The 19,088-nt window shown below is 50.5% G+C and overlaps 1 protein-coding gene across 1 annotated transcript in view; it reads right to left on the bottom strand.

The window, feature by feature from the left end:
• KIF1B (kinesin family member 1B) overlaps positions 1-18,323 on the bottom strand; it is a 168,763-nt gene extending 150,440 nt beyond the window's left edge. Inside the window, 1 exon segment of the mRNA XM_075328038.1 lies at positions 18,155-18,323. The gene's annotated coding sequence lies outside the window, so the exon portion shown is untranslated.
• Between the last annotated feature and the right edge of the window lie 765 nt (positions 18,324-19,088).

Here is a 19,088-nt window from a genome sequence, read left to right on the forward strand (position 1 = left end):
CTGATAGCCTAATGGAGTGTATATGGGTTATGTGCACACTGAGTATTTGCACCAGATTTTTCTGCAGCAAAAACCAGGGTGTTGCGAGAAAAAAATGCTCCATAAAATAACCAGTTTTATGTGTTTTATTTGCTTTTCCCATTCATTGGGTGAAATATGCTTAAAAAATGTCACTCACTTTGCTCGTACTGTAAAACCTGCATTTTTTCGGGGGCAAAAAGAAGCGGAGAAAAAAAAATGCAGTGTGTGAACAAGCTGTTTAGAGCAGCACTGGGCAAAATGCGGCCTGAGGACCAAGACAGTTAAAGGGCTGAAAAAAGTGGTCCACAATCCACACGGTGTCCTCCCCAGTCCCCACCGTGTCCTCCCCAGTCCCCACCGTGTCCTCCCCAGTCCACACCGTGTCCTCCCCAGTCCACACCGTGTCCTCCCCAGCCCCCACCGTGTCCTCCCCAGCCCCCACCGTGTCCTCCCCAGCCCCCACCGTGTCCTCCCCAGCCCCCACCGTGTCCTCCCCAGCCCCCACCGTGTCCTCCCCAGCCCCCACCGTGTCCTCCCCAGCCCCCACCGTGTCCTCCCCAGTCCACACCGTGTCCTCCCCAGTCCACACCGTGTCCTCCCCAGTCCACACCGTGTCCTCCCCAGCCCACACCGTGTCCTCCCCAGCCCACACCGTGTCCTCCCCCAGCCCACACCGTGTCCTCCCCAGCCACACCGTGTCCTCCCCAGCCCACACCGTGTCCTCCCCAGCCCACACCGTGTCCTCCCCAGCCCACACCGTGTCCTCCCCAGCCCACACCGTGTCCTCCCCAGCCCACACCGTGTCCTCCCCAGCCCACACCGTGTCCTCCCCAGCCCACACCGTGTCCTCCCCAGCCCACACCGTGTCCTCCCCAGCCCACACCGTGTCCTCCCCAGCCCACACCGTGTCCTCCCCAGCCCACACCGTGTCCTCCCCAGCCCACAACGTGTCCTCCCCAGCCCACAACGTGTCCTCTCCAGTCCACACCGTGTCCTCCCCAGTCCACACCGTGTCCTCCCCAGTCCACACAGTGTCCTCCCCAGTCCACACCGTGTCCTCCCCCAGTCCACACCGTGTCCTCCCCAGTCCACACCGTGTCCTCCCCAGTCCACACCGTGTCCTCCCCAGTCCACACCGTGTCCTCCCCCAGTCAACCGCTATAACTATTTGCATCTCCAGGATGTAGACAGCGGTGAATACATTAATGGAGGAGGGGCCATCGACTCCGTATTCCAATCAGCATGAGGCGCAGCAAACGTGATGACGTCACATCATCAATTATTGCTGTGCGGAGCGTCAGTGCACCAGAGACCGGAGCAGAACACCAGGGAAACAGGAGCAAGCAGAGTACAGACATTACAGCGCAGGATCGCAGCACATTCTTTTTGTGAGGTAAAACATTTCCCTGCATGTTTTTTTTTTTAATGTTTTACCTCAAAGAAAGGATAATTTGTGATCCAGTGCTGTACGGTTTGTATAATCTTTTGTTATCCTGTGATGTAGTATCTGTATACTCGTGTCCTCCCCTGCTCAGGAGCTGTGGTATGATCGGACCATGCCCCTGTACAGTCAGACACCTACAGTACACAGCGGGGACACATATATAGGATCTCAGCACAGGAGCATTTTATATAACATCCAATTGAGGAAATTATTATTATTCCAATCGATTTAAACGATTAAAATGAACTTTGTCCATTGGAAAACTCCTTTAAGTGCTACTGTCCAGATCTCCATCCACAGGTTTCATTGGATCGAGGGTCCGCCTAGAAATCCTTCCCCGCACCATTTCTCTAATTGTTCCACAGTTCGGTGAAACGTTTGATCCGTTGCGCTTGGTTCCGTCTATACAGTATCGGCCTGCACTTGGCTTCCATCAATGCGGTGGATCGGATCTTCATCAGTGTCCATTTTTACTATCAGTGACTTTCTCATATGCTTATAAAAAATAAAATCTGTTGCAATGTTAATCACTGGCTGCATCGATGCCGAGTGTCCTCCCGATCCTCTCCAACCTGAAGACTTGGGAACTTAGAATTCCTGACTTGGATCAAAAACGGATATGTCTTAGTGTTTTGGTGCTGAAAAATCAATCCACCAGAAAAAAAAAAAAAAAAAAAACAAAAATGTGGATAGCCTAAAAGTATAAGGCTATGTGGACATACAGAAGATTTTTCTTCTGCACAAAAAAAGCTGCTGAAAAAAAGCTGCTGAAAAAAAAGCTGCTGAAAAAAAAGCAATGCTTCTAGTTATCTATTGAGATAGATAGGAAAAAAAAAAAAAAGCAGAAAGTAGTGACAAGCTGCTTCTTTTTTCTGCAACAAAATTTGCAATAGAAAAACAGAAGTGTGACGCCCTGGACTAGTCAGGTAGTCACAGGTAGGCCCTTGCATTACACCCGTCCCCCTAAAAAGGTAACAGCAGCCAACCTAGAAACCCTGAGTCACCCCTCTCAGGGCGGAGCCAGGCGGTTGGCCACGCCCACCGAGAAGTTCGGATAGCCTGAGGCAGGAAAAACACAAACAGATCAGTTTTGGAGGTGAAAGGGAGTAGTAGCAAAGTGTAAACGTCTGTCAGGGATCTGGGTCGTAGCCCAGATACCCTGTGGCCAGGAGGTGGTTGCCGCCTGCAGGAGTCGGGAAGACGGCTGGTGGAACCGGGACAGGGTAGTGGCCCGCCGGGAACCAACCGGAAACCGGAGCACCAGGAGGGGTACTCAGACCCAGAACGAGGCCCAGAAACCACTGGACCACGTCGAATTTACTGATTGAGGTCTGGACCTTAGATCCTTTCCCGCCCCAATACCCGAAAGACGGCAACAGCCCATAGAGGGGGATAGAAAGCCACCGCACAGGCAGAGAGATCCCACGTGCCAGCGCCTGCGGGCACAACGGGCTCTCCCGACACATACACGCCGGGGAGCGGACTCCCGTCGCTGAAGCGTAGGCAGTCAGAATCTACAAAATAGGTGCAGGAGAAAGGCGGGGACCACCAACCCGGTGGGGGACCAGAAGCAGCCGGCTGCGAGCACCGACCACTATCCTTTTTTAGTTTACCAGAGATTGAGTGAGTACAACAGTGCCATCCGGCCGCGCGTCGCCCTGCACCGCCCAGCCACCACATCACTTCCCAAACGGGTCCCGGGGCCACCATCCCTGCCCACAGAGGGGTTAACATCTTGCTGTACGACCATCTCCCCCGGGTGCCCCGTAATTGCAGCGGTGGTGTCTATACCTTCACCACGTCCTGTGGGTGGTGTCACAAACTCAAAACATGGCTCCGGCCGTACACCTACCTAACCACCACCCTCATCGAGTTCGCCAGCAACCCCTTGCAGAGCGCCGTGACCCCCGGGTCCGGAGGCGCTCGAGCCACCCACCTAATGAGCTGGGATCCGAGCGGCTCGGCTGCGGCAGAGCGCGGGGCGGTACACAAGCAACGTGCGCACAGCACTGAAGGATTCACAGACTTTGCTGGGGTATTGATTAAAATCTGCAAGGAAAAAGCAACGTGTGCACAGAGCCTAATGGGTGCGTGTTCTAGAAGCATAAAACAGAGGTCGTCTGAATGAGGCCGAATGTGGATTTGCACTGACTGGCGGCTGGATTTAAGCTGCCATCACATTCATACAGGGAGGCTCCACTTGTGAAAGGGAAGGTATTTAATAAGGAGACCACGCCGTGTATTTGGCCCTGTGCACACGCTGCGGTTTTTGCCGCTGATTTGCTGCAGAAAATGTTCCTAACCTTGCTGCAGTCATTCCCCAGCAAAGCCTATGGTAAAATAAAAATGCCTTGCGCACACTGCATTTTTTCCCCTACAGGTTTTGCTGCAGAATTTCTGCAGCAAAAAGAATGTGCTCATGTCACTTCTTTTCTGCAGGTAGCTGCGGTTTATGCCATAGATAATGGTAAAAAACTACAGGGAACAACCTGCGGAAAATTTACGCTAAAACCGCACCAAAATGCGGTTTTCGGGTGCGGTTTTTCACCTCAAGTGCGGGAATCTTTCAGAGGGTGCGAAATTTTCTTAAGAAAATTCCATTTTCTAGTGCGCACAGGGCCTTTGGCACAGAAGTACCGAGACGTTGGGTACGGACACACGGCACACGGGGCGGGCAGCCGAGATGTGGCCGAAACCTTTGTCCACGTGCCGTTCATCACGGATTGCAAACAGTTTGTTAATGGCAGTGCAGTTTTGCAAATAAGGCTGCCGGCTTCTTGCAAAATCATGCGACCATTAATGAACAGACCCATAATGCCCGGACGATTCTGCGCAGCCGCACACTACGCTTCTCCATACCCTAAGAAATGGACTTGCAGGAAGGATCCTTCATTCCGGGACCTCTGACTACTGAGAAAATGACAAATATTCAGTGACAGAAGGAAGGAATCTGATCCCAACGATATCGAATTCCTCTCTCCAGGGAGCCGCGTATCCCAGGACCTAGAGGGGGCTTCAGGAGCACGAGAGGGGGGTCTAAAGATCTTCCTGAGCAGCCCCTTCCCATGAGGACAATAGGACGCGGCTCAGACTACAAAGCCCATTGTGTCTCCATTGTCCGCTGTGAACAGCAGGAATGTTTCCAGCTCATGAAATAAAACCTCCACCGTTCACATCCCAGGGGGAGATGAGCGCAGAACCGAACAGTGAATTCCTGCAGCAGAGGAGGCTGCAGCAATGGCCGTGGGTTATCGTATCATCAATGCACAGTCCGGGCCCGGCCCCCGGCAGCTCCACGTCTTCTATACTCATCATCAGGGGTCATGTTCTGTCCGCGTATTAAATATCCCTTATGCTGAATGGGGAACCAATCGCTCTTAAAATAGGCATGGATGATCTCTAAGCGAGGACACCAAACGCGGAGGACTTCCTTAATGACACACACCCCGGGAACGATCGCACAATGGCCCCAAAATCCACCTTGGAGGCAAATAAAATGTAGCAATTTTTAATCCATGTTAAATGTTTGTTTTTAAAGGCCCCATTAGGATAAGCATTTATTAGTGGCATTGGCTTATTCTCAGCTCCATGCTTTACACTGCAGCTCATTTTCTTCAGATTGGCTCCTCTGTTAAAGCAGCGGCTCAGCAGGAAAGCGGTGGATAAAGAGACCACAAAATATCTATATATTACCAGCAAATAATATAATAATTATAATAATAATAAATAATAATAAAATAAACCAATATTTTGCTTATATTTTGTCGTTATTCCGGATGAATCGCACAATATTATCAGAAAAGAAAAAAATGTGTCCCTCAGACTAAATATACCCGTGCCCGCGCCTGGCATTATATATTAATATCCGTGCTGGCGGGGAGCGATCTGTCACCCGCCGAGAGCAGCTTGTGTTGTGTCAATGGCCCGGCCGGTGATCTGTGACGCAGGAGGACAAGAGATCCAGTATGGAGGCCGCTGCAGGACGGCCATCAATACCCCCTTCCCTTACCCCTAATTAGCCACTCTCCGATTTCCCAATTCCATTTATTCAGAAATGCACCAGCCTTATATAACGACGCACGAGCCATTAGGACTGCAGAGCAAATCACAGACTATTCCAGTATACGGCGAAAGCCATGGCAACCGCTGCCGACACGGATCTCCAGCAACAGACAAATGAATTTTACTAGTCGTGAGCAATTCTCAGCCGACGCCGTCAATGCAGAGGAAAACATCAGCAAAAATGACAAAAATGCAGCAGAAAAAAAAAAAAAAATGCAAAAAAAACAACAACAATCCAATATTTGCAGAATGACGATTTCCTACAGAAGAATAGATACGACCCCAGAACGGCGCCTAAAGCTGCCCAGACCCTGCCATATAGCGGAGGTCTCTTGCCATAAATCTGTTTCGGGGTTTTTTTTGTGCCAGCGCCTCTCCATTCCCAAGATAGGACCCTTCTTCCTTGTGCATCAATCCATTGTTAACCAAGGGGGCGTGGTCCTTACGGCAAAGCCCTTTTTAAGATACAAGTTGCCCATGCAGTCTGGTCCTTGGTGACGTAATAATTAGGCTCCATTCACACATCGCGGTGTCCTGGCCCATGCTCAGATGTGTGAATCCGGCTTTATTCTCCATTAAGAGAGGTTGTCTCGACACGAAAAATGAAGTGTTGGTAAAAACAAGCAACTTTTCAATTTACGGCTGTTGCCAGGGTTACCAGCCACTGCTGCAGCTTATCAGAGGTAGCCTGTGTGACCTAGGCAAGGCGCGCAGCACTTCCAAGCTCTTTGATATATAGTTTGGAAACGCTGCTCTGATACTGGCTGGACCCGGCCGTCCTCGGTGCCCCCGTATATACGGGTCTACTGCAACATGTATTACCATAATCTGCCATTTATCAGGTAGATATCCCTTTATACAGGAGTGTTCCCATTCACAAACAGCAAGCAGGGATCATTTTATATATATATATATATATATATATATATATATATATATATATATATATATATATATATATATATATATATATATATATATATATATATATAAATAAATAATCATACAAATGTTTTGACCAATGATCACTTACAGTGCCTACAAGTAGTATTCAACCCCCTGCAGATTTAGCAGGTTTACACATTCGGAATTAACTTGGCATTGTGACATTGGACTGTAGATCAGCCTGGAAGTGTGAAATGCAGCAAAAAAGAATGTTATTTATTTTTAGTTATTTTTTTTTTTTAAATTGAGAAAAGTTTATTCAGAGGGTCATTTATTATTCAACCCCTCAAACCACCAGAATTCTGTTTGGTTCCCCTAAAGTATTAAGAAGTATTTCAGGCACAAAGAACAATGAGCTTCACATGTTTGGATTAATTATCTCTTTTTCCAGCCTTTTCTGACTAATTAAGACCCTCCCCAAACTTGTGAACAGCACTCATACTTGGTCAACATGGGAAAGACAAAGGAGCATTCCAAGGCCATCAGAGACAAGATCGTGGAGGGTCACAAGGCTGGCAAGGGGTACAAAACCCTTTCCAAGGAGTTGGGCCTACCTGTCTCCACTGTTGGGAGCATCATCCGGAAGTGGAAGGCTTATGGAACTACTGTTAGCCTTCCACGGCCTGGACAGCCTTTGAAAGTTTCCACCCGTGCCGAGGCCAGGCTTGTCCGAAGAGTCAAGGCTAACCCAAGGACAACAAGGAAGGAGCTCCGGGAAGATCTCATGGCAGTGGGGACATTGGTTTCAGTCAATACCATAAGTAACGTACTCCACCGCAATGGTCTCCGTTCCAGACGAGCCCGTAAGGTACCTTTACTTTCAAAGCGTCATGTCAAGGCTCGTCTACAGTTTGCTCATGATCACTTGGAGGACTCTGAGACAGACTGGTTCAAGGTTCTCTGGTCTGATGAGACAAAGATCGAGATCTTTGGTGCCAACCACACACGTGACGTTTGGAGACTGGATGGCACTGCATACGACCCCAAGAATACCATCCCTACAGTCAAGCATGGTGGTGGCAGCATCATGCTGTGGGGCTGTTTCTCAGCCAAGGGGCCTGGCCATCTGGTCCGCATCCATGGGAAGATGGATAGCATGGCTTACCTGGCGATTTTGGCCAAGAACCTCCGCTCCTCCATCAAGGATCTTAAGATGGGTCGTCATTTCATCTTCCAACAAGACAACGACCCAAAGCACACAGCCAAGAAAACCAAGGCCTGGTTCAAGAGGGAAAAAATCAAGGTGTTGCAGTGGCCTAGTCAGTCTCCTGACCTTAACCCAATTGAAAACTTGTGGAAGGAGCTCAAGATTAAAGTCCACATGAAACACCCAAAGAACCTAGATAACTTGGAGAAGATCTGCATGGAGGAGTGGGCCAAGATAACTCCAGAGACCTGTGCCGGCCTGATCAGGTCTTATAAAAGACGATTATTAGCTGTAATTGCAAACAAGGGTTATTCCACAAAATATTAAACCTAGGGGTTAAATAATAATTGACCCACACTTTTTTATGTTGAAAATTTATTAAAATTTAACTGAGCAACACAAAACTTGTTGGTTTGTAAGATTTATGCATCTGTTAATAAATCCTGCTCTTGTTTGAAGTTTGCAGGCTCTAACTTATTTGCATCTTATCAAACCTGCTAAATCTGCAGGGGGTTGGAGACTACTTGTAGGCACTGTATTTATAAACAAAACAGAACACTTTTTTTCTACAGCGCCTCCGCAGGGGGATCAAAGTTTTACAAGACACTAAAATCAAAGAATAACCCTGCTGGTTTTTATTGGGTGACGGCGATCCTCCGGAGCAGAAGTCAATTATTGAGGAGACCCTTTAGTTACAGAAAGTCACCGAAAAATAAACCATTGCTTATCGGTTCTGCCAACACAGGACCAGATCTGTGCGATTCCAGCGGACGCCGCACAAGGAATAATGGTCTCCGGTACAGAAAGCGACTGCGCTCCTGGTAACTGGAATAATACCGCTTTTCTTGATGTCCTGGTATTTGGATGTGAAGAATTTGACCTCTAAAAGGGAGTGTAAGGGAATGAACCTGCGAGGAGCGCTGGTGGGGGGCTGGGAGGCGAGACAAAGAGCGAAGCCCCCTCCTCGGGTGGAGAGCAGATGAGATCATTCCCACATCGAAGACCATTCAGGATTTTCCCCCTAAAGTTTGCAGAGAGCAGGACGTTCTCCTATGCAGACGCTACGCGCGTTTCATGGCAGCAGACAACAGAACACTGAAAAATGCCGCCATCTAGTAAGAAGGCCGCCAAGTGCTGACAGTACAAATGGCTGCTGTACGGCTGTCACCCAGCTTTCCAAAGATACAGAATGGAAAAAAAAATGATCTGTACATGAGGACTGAGAAAGACATGATAGCCCCCACAAGTCACCTGAAGTAAGAAAGTCACAGGGAAGCTCCTGGCCGACGCGGGGGACATATAGTTTGGGTAAGGCACCGAGAGATTTCCTGGCCTACAAGCCGACCGGCAATGGAAACGGAGATGTAAGGTTAAGATCCAGAATCTCATATCGTGGCTGATCAGGGCCGGAGTCTCAGGGGAGGTGACAGAAGGCACCGGCACGTGCGCAGCACAATGATGCCTGCTCCGGCTGTGCCCGAGGAAGCCACCATCTTCCTATAAAGCCTATAAACATAGGACCGGCCTTTCATCCCACGGCAGGGCCGCTCCAGACACGCAGCTTTGTTTATGGGGATACTGGGTGGAGACTTCTGGTTTTCTCTTTCTTCTTAATGCAGCTACATGAAAAGGAACCAGTACATCATGGCAATAGGGCAGCGGGCACAGGGCATAATGCTGCACAACAGGGCTTGAAGGGAATCTGGCAGCAGGTTTAGTTATGTAATCCGAAAGCAGCATGATATAGGGACAGAGACTCTGATTCCAGTGATGGATCACTTACTGAGATGCTTGTTGATTTGATTAAATCCCTGTTTAATCTGCTGCAGAGTTTGCTGTTCCCTGTGTAACCCTGCCCACATCACCGATTTGCAGCCATGTACACTGTGCATAGGCAGAAAGTTGCCAATCAGTGGTGGGGTCAGATTTATACACAGCTCATTAAAGGGAATCTGTCACCAGGTTTTCACCACCTAATTTGAAGCAGGATAATGTAGGGCAGAGACCCTGATGCTAGCGATATGTCACTTACTGGGCTCCTTAGTCTAGTTTTGATAAAATCACAGTTTAAGCAGCAGAAGATTATCCTTACTGGACTACTTGGTGTGCTGCAGGTAGTCCAGCATATGAGCTCTGTATAAGCCCTGCCCCCACCACTGATTGGCAGCTTTTTTTTTTTACACTGAATATGGGAAAATAGGTGTGGGCGGGGTTTTAGAGCTTCACATTCAAATAAATGTGAGTTCTGCAGCAGAGAAAACAGCGATTTTATCAAAATGACAGCAAACAGCTCAGTAAGTGACACATCGCTGGAATCAGGGTCTCTGTCTCTACATTAAGCTGCTTTCAGATGGGGGATCAAAAACCTGTGGCATATTCCCTTTAAATGTGTGAACCAACACAGCAAGCGGCCACATTTACTAAATGTAAAGTCCCTGACTGATCAGCACCGGGCGACTCCACAAACGTCTATGTGGTTTAATGGCAAGGAGCGACAAATTTGATCCTTCCAATCACATATTAGGCCAAAACGAGTTGTCAAAAACAAATTCCTACAAAATCATCTATTTCTTCAGTAATTAAAAATACAAAGAAATCAAACCAGAAGCCGTCATAAAGTGTATATACTACATAAGAGCGGGGTCCAGGGCGCCACAGGCGGGGGGCAATTATCTCACAGACGTGCCCCAAGCCCAATTATCATCCGGGTCTTATAAATGAAGGCAAAATTCAGACACTGAATAAAGCCAAGTACCGGAGTGACGACTTTCTCCAATATGGCCGCTCGGTGCAGGATGACAATAAATACACCTGCAGTGGGTCAGCAAGAAACCCAAAAAATAGACGCCAGCGGTGTATTTAGCTCAAGCAGGGGCCATAGGACAATGGTCATCATTATCAGTTTTTTTCACTATACAGGGATGAGATTTGGTAAAATATCATCCGATCTGCAGATTATTGCACTGAAAAACCGCCAAATGTGAACAGATCCAGAGACGTAGGTAAAGAGCGGAATAATCAGGTGACCGGACGGCTGCACAGGGGATGGGTGTGCGGATATAATGCTCAGCAATGAATGCTCAGAAGGAAGGAACCTGTTCTATGAGTCGGTAATTAACGAGACACCAGTAATTATACGTCACACATTGCACATGACACACTCATAGCAGCAACAGAGGATGAAGCAGAGTCCAAATTGTGCAACCCCCCCCCCCCCCCCCCGAAATTTAAGAATGAGGCATTTTACTAATCTGTATTTACCATGAATCCAAAAAAAGACGATCTGCAATTAGCGGAGCCAGTTGGTCACCACTGATTGGCTGCAGCAGTCACATGCTTGTCTGGAAGGAAACCGGAGTATAGAGACTGGCGGGGGACCGAGGCCGCGCTGGGGATTAGTAAGGTGACTATACCCTATTTTATTCTGAAAGGCATTTTTTTTGTAGGGGTGGAGAGACCCTTTAAATAAACCTTGGAGGGATGATTGGGGTAAAGGGAAATGCTAAAAGCCCACGGCCCATAACAGTATTACACGTGGTCATTGGCCCGATCAGGATACGTGGTCATAATGTGGACACTGCCTGAACGAGGCCTTATAGATGGCGAAACACAGAACGGAACGGGGTCCTCCAATGTATTTCTGGGCATGAGATAGAGGGGTCCGGCCCCATCACATCTATAATAGCAGCCCGAGATTCCGCACTCAGATCCCACATGCCACGAAGAATGAAGGAACCAGATCCGGGAGATGAAGGATGGAAATTCCACATGTGCAAATGTTCATACAGAGCAACAGCAGATCGCCGAGGAACGCAGCGAGGGGACGGCCCCGCCGCAGGTTATAAGGGGGGCCCGGCCCATCAGGGTACACCGCCATCCCAGACAGGACTATCACACCCAATGGCCACCACACTGCTCACATCTGCAGGAATGTGACGGCTGACACCAGCAGATGATCATTTCCCTTCTCAGATATTTTGCTACAAATGTAACAAATCAGCAAGTGAAAAGATTTACAAATGTAACAAAACACAGAATGATCACACGACCGTCCCCAGTCACTCCAGAGAAGGCTAAGTTCACACTACGTTTTTTTAACGCAAACATCCAGTGCAAACGTTTTCATTTCAATGCTTTTACAATGGACTCGCGTCATCATGCGTTATAGTGAGGATCCAGCGATCCTTGCAGTTTTTTAACTTTTTTCAAAAACGCTACTTGTAGCGTTTTTGAACTGCATCCAAATACTGTTTTTCACTGGATCCTGACTAAACAGCATGCAAACGCATGTGAACGCTGGCATGCTGATACACAGGATCCTGCTTGCTCTACTGAGCATGCCCGGAAACCAGCCTGGCGTGATCAGTCTCCCTCTCTCTCCCCCTCCCTCTCTCTCTCTCCTCCGCCTGAGAGCGGTGGACGCTCGTAACCAAGGTAAATATCGGGTAACTAAGCAAAGCGCTTCGCTTAGTTACCCGATGTTTAACTTGGTTACGTGTGCAGGGCGCAGGCAGCCCGGCTCCTATCAGCTACAGACGCTCGTAACCAAGGTAAATATCGGGTATCCAAGCAAAGCACTTTGCTTAGTTACCCGATGTTTACCTTGGTTACCAGCATCTGCAGATGTCAGATGCCGGCTCCCAGTCTATCACGTTCAGTTTCCCTCACTCCCGATCACATGACTTCAATGCCCGCCCATAAACTTCAAGAGGCTGGATCCTGCAAAATAACACATGCGTTTTTCTTTGTAAAAACAGGATCCGCTTTTACAGCATAAAAAAAAAACGTTCATGACGCATGCCAAAAAAACATAGTGTGAAAGCAGCCTAAGCGACACATGACTTCTTCACTGATATAGCGTCGACATATTCAATAAGGCTATGTTCACACATTGCATTTTTGGTGTTTCTGAGGTCACAGAGATACACCTATATGCATGCATTTCTTTCCTCCAGCAAAGTCTATGAGATTTCTATGTTGCTGTGCACACTGGGCATCTTTTTTGGCTGCATTTTTGAAGATGCACGTTGTCGATTCTTTGTGTTTTTAAGCCTTTCCAGTCAATAGATTTGATTTAAAAAAAACACATTGGGCAAAATATGGTAAAAACGCGTCTAAAACGCATGCATTTCTTGATGCGTTTTTGCAGCGCGTGCATTTTTTGGGGCCAAAAACTTCATCTTTGTGGTGAAGAAACCTTTGTATGGCTATGTTCACATGTTGCATTTTTTTGCAGTTTTTTTCATGAGTTTTATGCAAATTTAAAGCTGCTTTTTAGAGATTCCACAAATCTCCTGCACACATTTTTTTCTTGACTGATTTGGAAAACTGCAACGTTTTTAAAGAGGCGGCAAATCAAATCTTTCAGTGTCTTTGCAGTCAATGAAACTAACTTTATTAAACATGTACAGTAGACAAATGACACTAAAAAGGCAGACAAAAAAAAATGATGCTAATCCTGCTTTTTGGAAGTAGCTTTATTACTGCCAGAGATCAGGTTTTGATTGCTGAAAAAAAAACCCGTCAGCAAAAACGCAATGTGTGAACATGGCCTAATGTGTGGGAGAAAACTGGAGAAAACTGAAGAAACCCATGAAAACAAGGGGGAGGACAAACTGTGCAGATGCTGCCGCTGGTTGTGCTTGAGCCCAAAACTGATGCTGCCACAATCCTCATACAATCAGCCCCAACCGCACCGATCCAACCGCACGTCCAGACGGTGAGTGATCTACAGCTGTGCCATCCATCAGGATCCATCATCAGCCTTGTCCTGTTTATAGGCTTTGATGCCACAGTCAACAGCGATGGAGGCATCTAGGTGGTTAGGTATCTGAGCAATCTGCAGCATTCACAGGGCGTGAGGTGCTGACAGCCTCATCCAGACGTCCATGTTTTGCACACTTTAGGGGGCTTAACACACAGCGCCATCGCTAGCGATATTGTTGGTGAAAGTACCCGCCCCCGTCGGTTGTGCGTCACGGGCAAATCGCTGCCCGTGGCGTGCAATATCGCTAGGACCCGTCACATGTACTTACCTGCCTAGCAACGTCGCTGTGGCCGGTGATCCGCCTCCTTTCTAAGGGGGAAGTTCGTTCGGCGTCACTAAGCGGCCGACCGATAGAGGAGGGGCGAAGATGAGCAGCCGGAACATGCCGCCCACCTCCTTCCTTCCTCATTGCGGGCGGCCGCAGGTAAGCTGTTGTTCGTCGTTCCCGGGGTGTCACACGTAGCGATGTGTGCTGCTGCAGGAACCACAAACAACCTGTGTCCTGCAACGACCAACAATTTTTGAAAAGGAACGACGTGTCAACGATGCGTGATTTGGTGAGTATTTTCCATCGTTAACGGCCGTTCATTGGTGTCACACGCAATGACGTCGCTAACAATGCCAGATGTGCGTCACGGAATCCGTGACCCCGGCGATATATCGTTAGATACGTCGCTGCGTGTAACGAGGCCTTTAACCACTGTAGTCCATGGCGCAGTTCACATTTGCTTTTCATGTGCTACAGAAAAAAAAAATCATGAAGTCGGATCTGTAGATCAAAATCCTCCATACGAGTCTGTCGGAAAAAATCATGGCGAAAACATGGAGGCCACCTATGCACAATTATTGCACCTGGTGGGAGATTGGTAATTTTGGGGGCAAATGAGAATATCATCGATTGCAAACATGGACGAAACACCAATCTAAAATCTTACCGCGAACAAAGATGGAATAAGTGCATCATCTCCACGTACAAGGAAAAAAATGGCCGTCTACCGTCTTACTACACCGACTAAGCCATCGCTATTCCAGGGCACCGGCTACATCCCTGCCAGCCCCGATGCCCACCGTCTACAGGAGCCCACCGTCTACAGGAGCCCACCGTCTACAGGAGCCCACCGTCTACAGGAGCCCACCGTCTACAGCGCCACCTGACTACTAATTAATTGGGAGTAGGAAGGAAAACTTACCAATCCAGGCCGGTGACAGGTAAAATACAACTTTCTATAAACGGATGAAGCAGAATTGAGTTTATCGACTTGTGCAGCTCAAGGAGAAGTCACAAGAGACAAGAATTACCGAGCAGAACGCACCCAAGAATGGCGAACGTGCGGGGGGGGGTTCACGAGGCGCCATGTGAAGAAAGAATGGCGAACGTGCGGGGGGGGGGGGGTTCATGAGGCGCCATGTGAAGAAAGAATGTCGAACGTGCGGGGGGGGGGGTTCACGAGGCGCCATGTGAAGAAAGAATGGCGAACGTGCGGGGGGGGGGTTCACGAGGCGCCATGTGAAGAAAGAATGGCGAACGTGCGGGGGGGGGGTTCATGAGGCGCCATGTGAAGAAAGAATGGCGAACGTGCGGGGGGGGGGTTCACGAGGCGCCATGTGAAGAAAGAATGGCGAACGTGCGGGGGGGGGTTCATGAGGCGCCATGTGAAGAAAGAATGGCGAACGTGCGGGGGGGGGGTTCATGAGGCGCCATGTGAAGAAAGAATGGCGAACGTGTGGGGGGGGGTTCACGAGGCGCCATGTGAAGAAAGAATGGCGCACGTGCGGGGGGGGGTTCACGAGGCGCCATGTGAAGAAAGAATGGCGCACGTGCGGGGGGATTCACGAGGCACCATGTGAAGAAAGAATGGCGCACGTGCGGGGGGATTCATGAGGCACCATGTGAAGAAAGAATGGCGCACGTGCGGGGGGATTCACGAGGCGCCATGTGAAGAAAGAATGGCGCACGTGCGGGGGGATTCACGAGGCACCATGTGAAGAAAGAATGGCGCACGTGCGGGGGGATTCATGAGGCACCATGTGAAGAAAGAATGGCGCACGTGCGGGGGGATTCACGAGGCACCATGTGAAGAAAGAATGGCGCACGTGCGGGGGGATTCATGAGGCACCATGTGAAGAAAGAATGGCGCACGTGCGGGGGGATTCACGAGGCGCCATGTGAAGAAAGAATGGCGCACGTGCGGGGGGGGATTCACGAGGCGCCATGTGAAGAAAGAATGGCGCACGTGCGGGGGGATTCACGAGGCGCCATGTGAAGAAAGAATGGCGCACGTGCGGGGGGGGGGTTCACGAGGCGCCATGTGAAGAAAGAATGGCGCACGTGCGGGGGGATTCACGAGGCGCCATGTGAAGAGGTGCTCCACATTCATCATCATCATCCAGATGGATTAGCTGCACCCGGTCTATTTGTAAGGCGTTTTACATGGGACTGCAGGTGAGTGTAGTGCGTTACAGCTCTGCGTCCGCTCCCTGCCTCCGATCAGTGACTCACGGACGACGTCATCTGACGCCAATGAGAGATCCTGTCTTAATAGCTCGTTAGTCTGCGCTGCGAACATTAATCTTCTGCGATTCCTGCCCGTCAGGTTCCCCTCTCCGTCATCCCGTCTCCATAGAAACCGGGTAGTGACATCATAGGACGGTACTTGTGCACTGGTCCTCGCACGCGGGGGGGAATATCGCTCGGGTCTCCGGCAGCGGAGCAGGTGCCAGGGAACGTCTCATATGCAAAGTGACCGTCCACCTGCAAATCTGCGCTCATCAGCTGCAATCACAGCGCGCGGATTACACACCCTGCCGATCAGAATAACGTAGCAGAGCCGAGTGCGTCAGATGCAGCCATAGACAGTAGCAAAAATATAACTGGTTAATATGCAGTCCTATGTAAGAGCAGGCAACAAGCCATGAGCTGTCACTAAATCTAAACCTACACATGTAGGTAAATCCGTAGGCCAAATCTCGCCCGCCTCCGCTACCCCCGTAGGCCAAATCTCGCCCGCCTCCGCTACCCCCGTAGGCCAAATCTCGCCCGCCTCCGCTACCCCCGTAGGCCAAATCTCGCCCGCCTCCGCTACCCCCGTAGGCCAGATCTCGCCCGCCTCTCCTACCCCCGTAGGCCAAATCACGCCCGCCTCCGCTACCCCCGTAGGCCAAATCTCGCCCGCCTCTACTACCCCCGTAGGCCAAATCTCGCCCGCCTCTCCTACCCCCGTAGGCCAGATCTCGCCCGCCTCTGCTACACCCGTAGGCCAAATCTCGCCCGCCTCTACTACCCCCGTAGGCCAAATCTCGCCCGCCTCTCCTACCCCCGTAGGCCAAATCTCGCCCGCCTCCGCTACCCCTGTAGGCCAAATCTCGCCCGCCTCCGCTACCCCCGTAGGCCAAATCTCGCCCGCCTCCGCTACCCCCGTAGGCCAAATCTCGCCCGCCTCCGCTACCCCCGTAGGCCAAATCTCGCCCGCCTCCGCTACACCCGTAGGCCAAATCTCGCCCGCCACTGCTATACCCGTAGGCCAGATCTCGCCCGCCTCTGCTATACCCGTAAGCCAGATCTCACCCGCCTCTGCTACACCCGTAGGCCAGATCTAGCCCGCCTCTGCTACACCCGTAGGCCAAATCTCGCCCGCCACTGCTATACCCGTAGGCCAGATCTCGCCCGCCACTGCTATACCCGTAGGCCAGATCTCACCCGCCTCTGCTACACCCGTAGGCCAGATCTAGCCCGCCTCTGCTACACCCGTAGGCCAGATCTAGCCCGCCTCTGCTATATTGGTTGGAAAAATATGACCCGGCTCTGCTACATCCTTAAGCAAATCTCAGCCAGCTCTGCTACATCAGCAGGCCACATCTCATCATTATGAGCAGACTGGTCCCCAGAGACACAGAATATATATATAGGCGTTTGCGCTTCTAGCCTCCCGTCTCCGCACTCGCCCGCTGCCCACTGTCACCGGTGGTGATGACACAGGCCTCCGGCTGATAACAGCGGAGGGATGTGACATGATCAGGGGGGCCAGGGCCATGCACGGAGCTGCCATCTTGGACTCTCACAGAATATGGCTGCTGGGTCCCGGTCGGCGGACCTCCATGCGCCTCATGCGGCTGCTCAGATGTCGGATCACACGTTGGGGGGAAAAAAAAAAAATATGGATGAAGGGAGGAAAGCGAGGAGCAACGACGTAGCCAGAAAATGCACCAGCAGCCAGAGACGTGGATCCGTCAGCGCTAGTAACGGACCACACAGGGTTAATGCAGCAGCTCACTGAGCAGACAAGGGGTTAATATAGCAAACTCCACATCACTGGTCACGAAGAGGTTAATTTATCAACACCGTCACTGAAGGGGTTAACAATGGTCACTAATACATGGGGAAAGGGTTAATATCTCACAGGGAAGCCGCAGCTGACGCCCTGTTGTGTCTGCAGAGCCCCCAATACAGAGACGACCACCCCCAACATCCAGCTATGAGGCAGTGCGGGGGTTAAACACACCAATCTGTACCAGCCATGATGTCATCAGCCGGCAGTGACGTCACATTCTGCACCCACATAGTGCAACCGCACAATAATAAACCTCCCGCCTCCGGGGGACACACGGATGTCATCACTATCGTGACATAGAGGGTTTCCCACGACAGAGGTGACGGCCTCCCCCGCAGTGACGTCACCTGATGTCACCCTGCTGTGTCTCCAGTCAGGATGCCACACCCCGGCCACTATCCCGATTCTCTTCAGCGATAGGACGAGCGGTCGCGACTTACCGTGGGCTGTGACAGTCATCCGACAGAAGGGAGCCCCGCCATGGACATACCGGGGGCGGCTGGAGGACTGAGGCCGGGGATGTGCTGTAGTGTGAGGGTTTCCTGACCCGCCCGGGGCCCGATGCTTCCTCCTCGGCGGTCTAGCTCTAACTGAGGCCCCTGTGCCGAGGGAAGACGGCGCCGGGACCGACGTTCTGCGTCACATGGCTGACAGAGGCAGCAGCCAATAGCTGAGCGCGGTGCATAAGCAGCAACCAATCAGATTTAGGAAAGAAGGCGGGGCGTGGAGTTACAATGACGTTGGAGGTTGCGGAGATTGAAAATGCGTCTACTGAGACCCCTAGTGGTGAGTGTGAGGAATGCAGGAGAGCTGCAGCATCAGCACCAGAAGAGGAGGAGGAGCAGCAAAGAGGTGCCAGGAGCAAGAAGCAGGAAGAAGAGGAGGCAAAGGGCTGCCAGGAACAAGAAGCAGGAAGAAGAGGCAGCAAAGAGCTGCCAGGAGCAGGAAGAAGAGGAAGCAAAGAGCTGACAGGAGCAAGAAACAGGAAGAAGAGGCAGCAAAGAGCTACCAGCAGCAAGAAGCAGGAAAAAGAGGAAGCAAAGAGCTGCCAGGAAGAAGAGGCAAGAAGAAGAGGCAACAAAGAGCTGCCAGAAGCAGGAAGAAGAGGAAGCAAAGAGCTGCCAGGAAGAAGAGGCAGCAAAGAGCTACCAGCAGCAAGAAGCAGGAAGAAGAGGCAGCGAAGAGCTGCCAGGAGCAGGAAGAAGAGGAAGCAAAGAGCTGCCAGGAGCAAGAAGCAGGAAGAAGAGGAAGCAAAGAGCTGTAAGGAGCAGGAAGAAGAGGAAGCAAAGAGCTGCCAGGAGCAGGAAGAAGAGGAAGCAAAGGGCTGCCAGGAACAAGAAGCAGGAAGAAGAGGCAGCAAAGGGCTGCCAGGAA

Source organism: Anomaloglossus baeobatrachus, chromosome 11 (genome assembly GCF_048569485.1).
Source record: "Anomaloglossus baeobatrachus isolate aAnoBae1 chromosome 11, aAnoBae1.hap1, whole genome shotgun sequence".
Classification (NCBI taxonomy): domain Eukaryota; kingdom Metazoa; phylum Chordata; class Amphibia; order Anura; family Aromobatidae; genus Anomaloglossus; species Anomaloglossus baeobatrachus.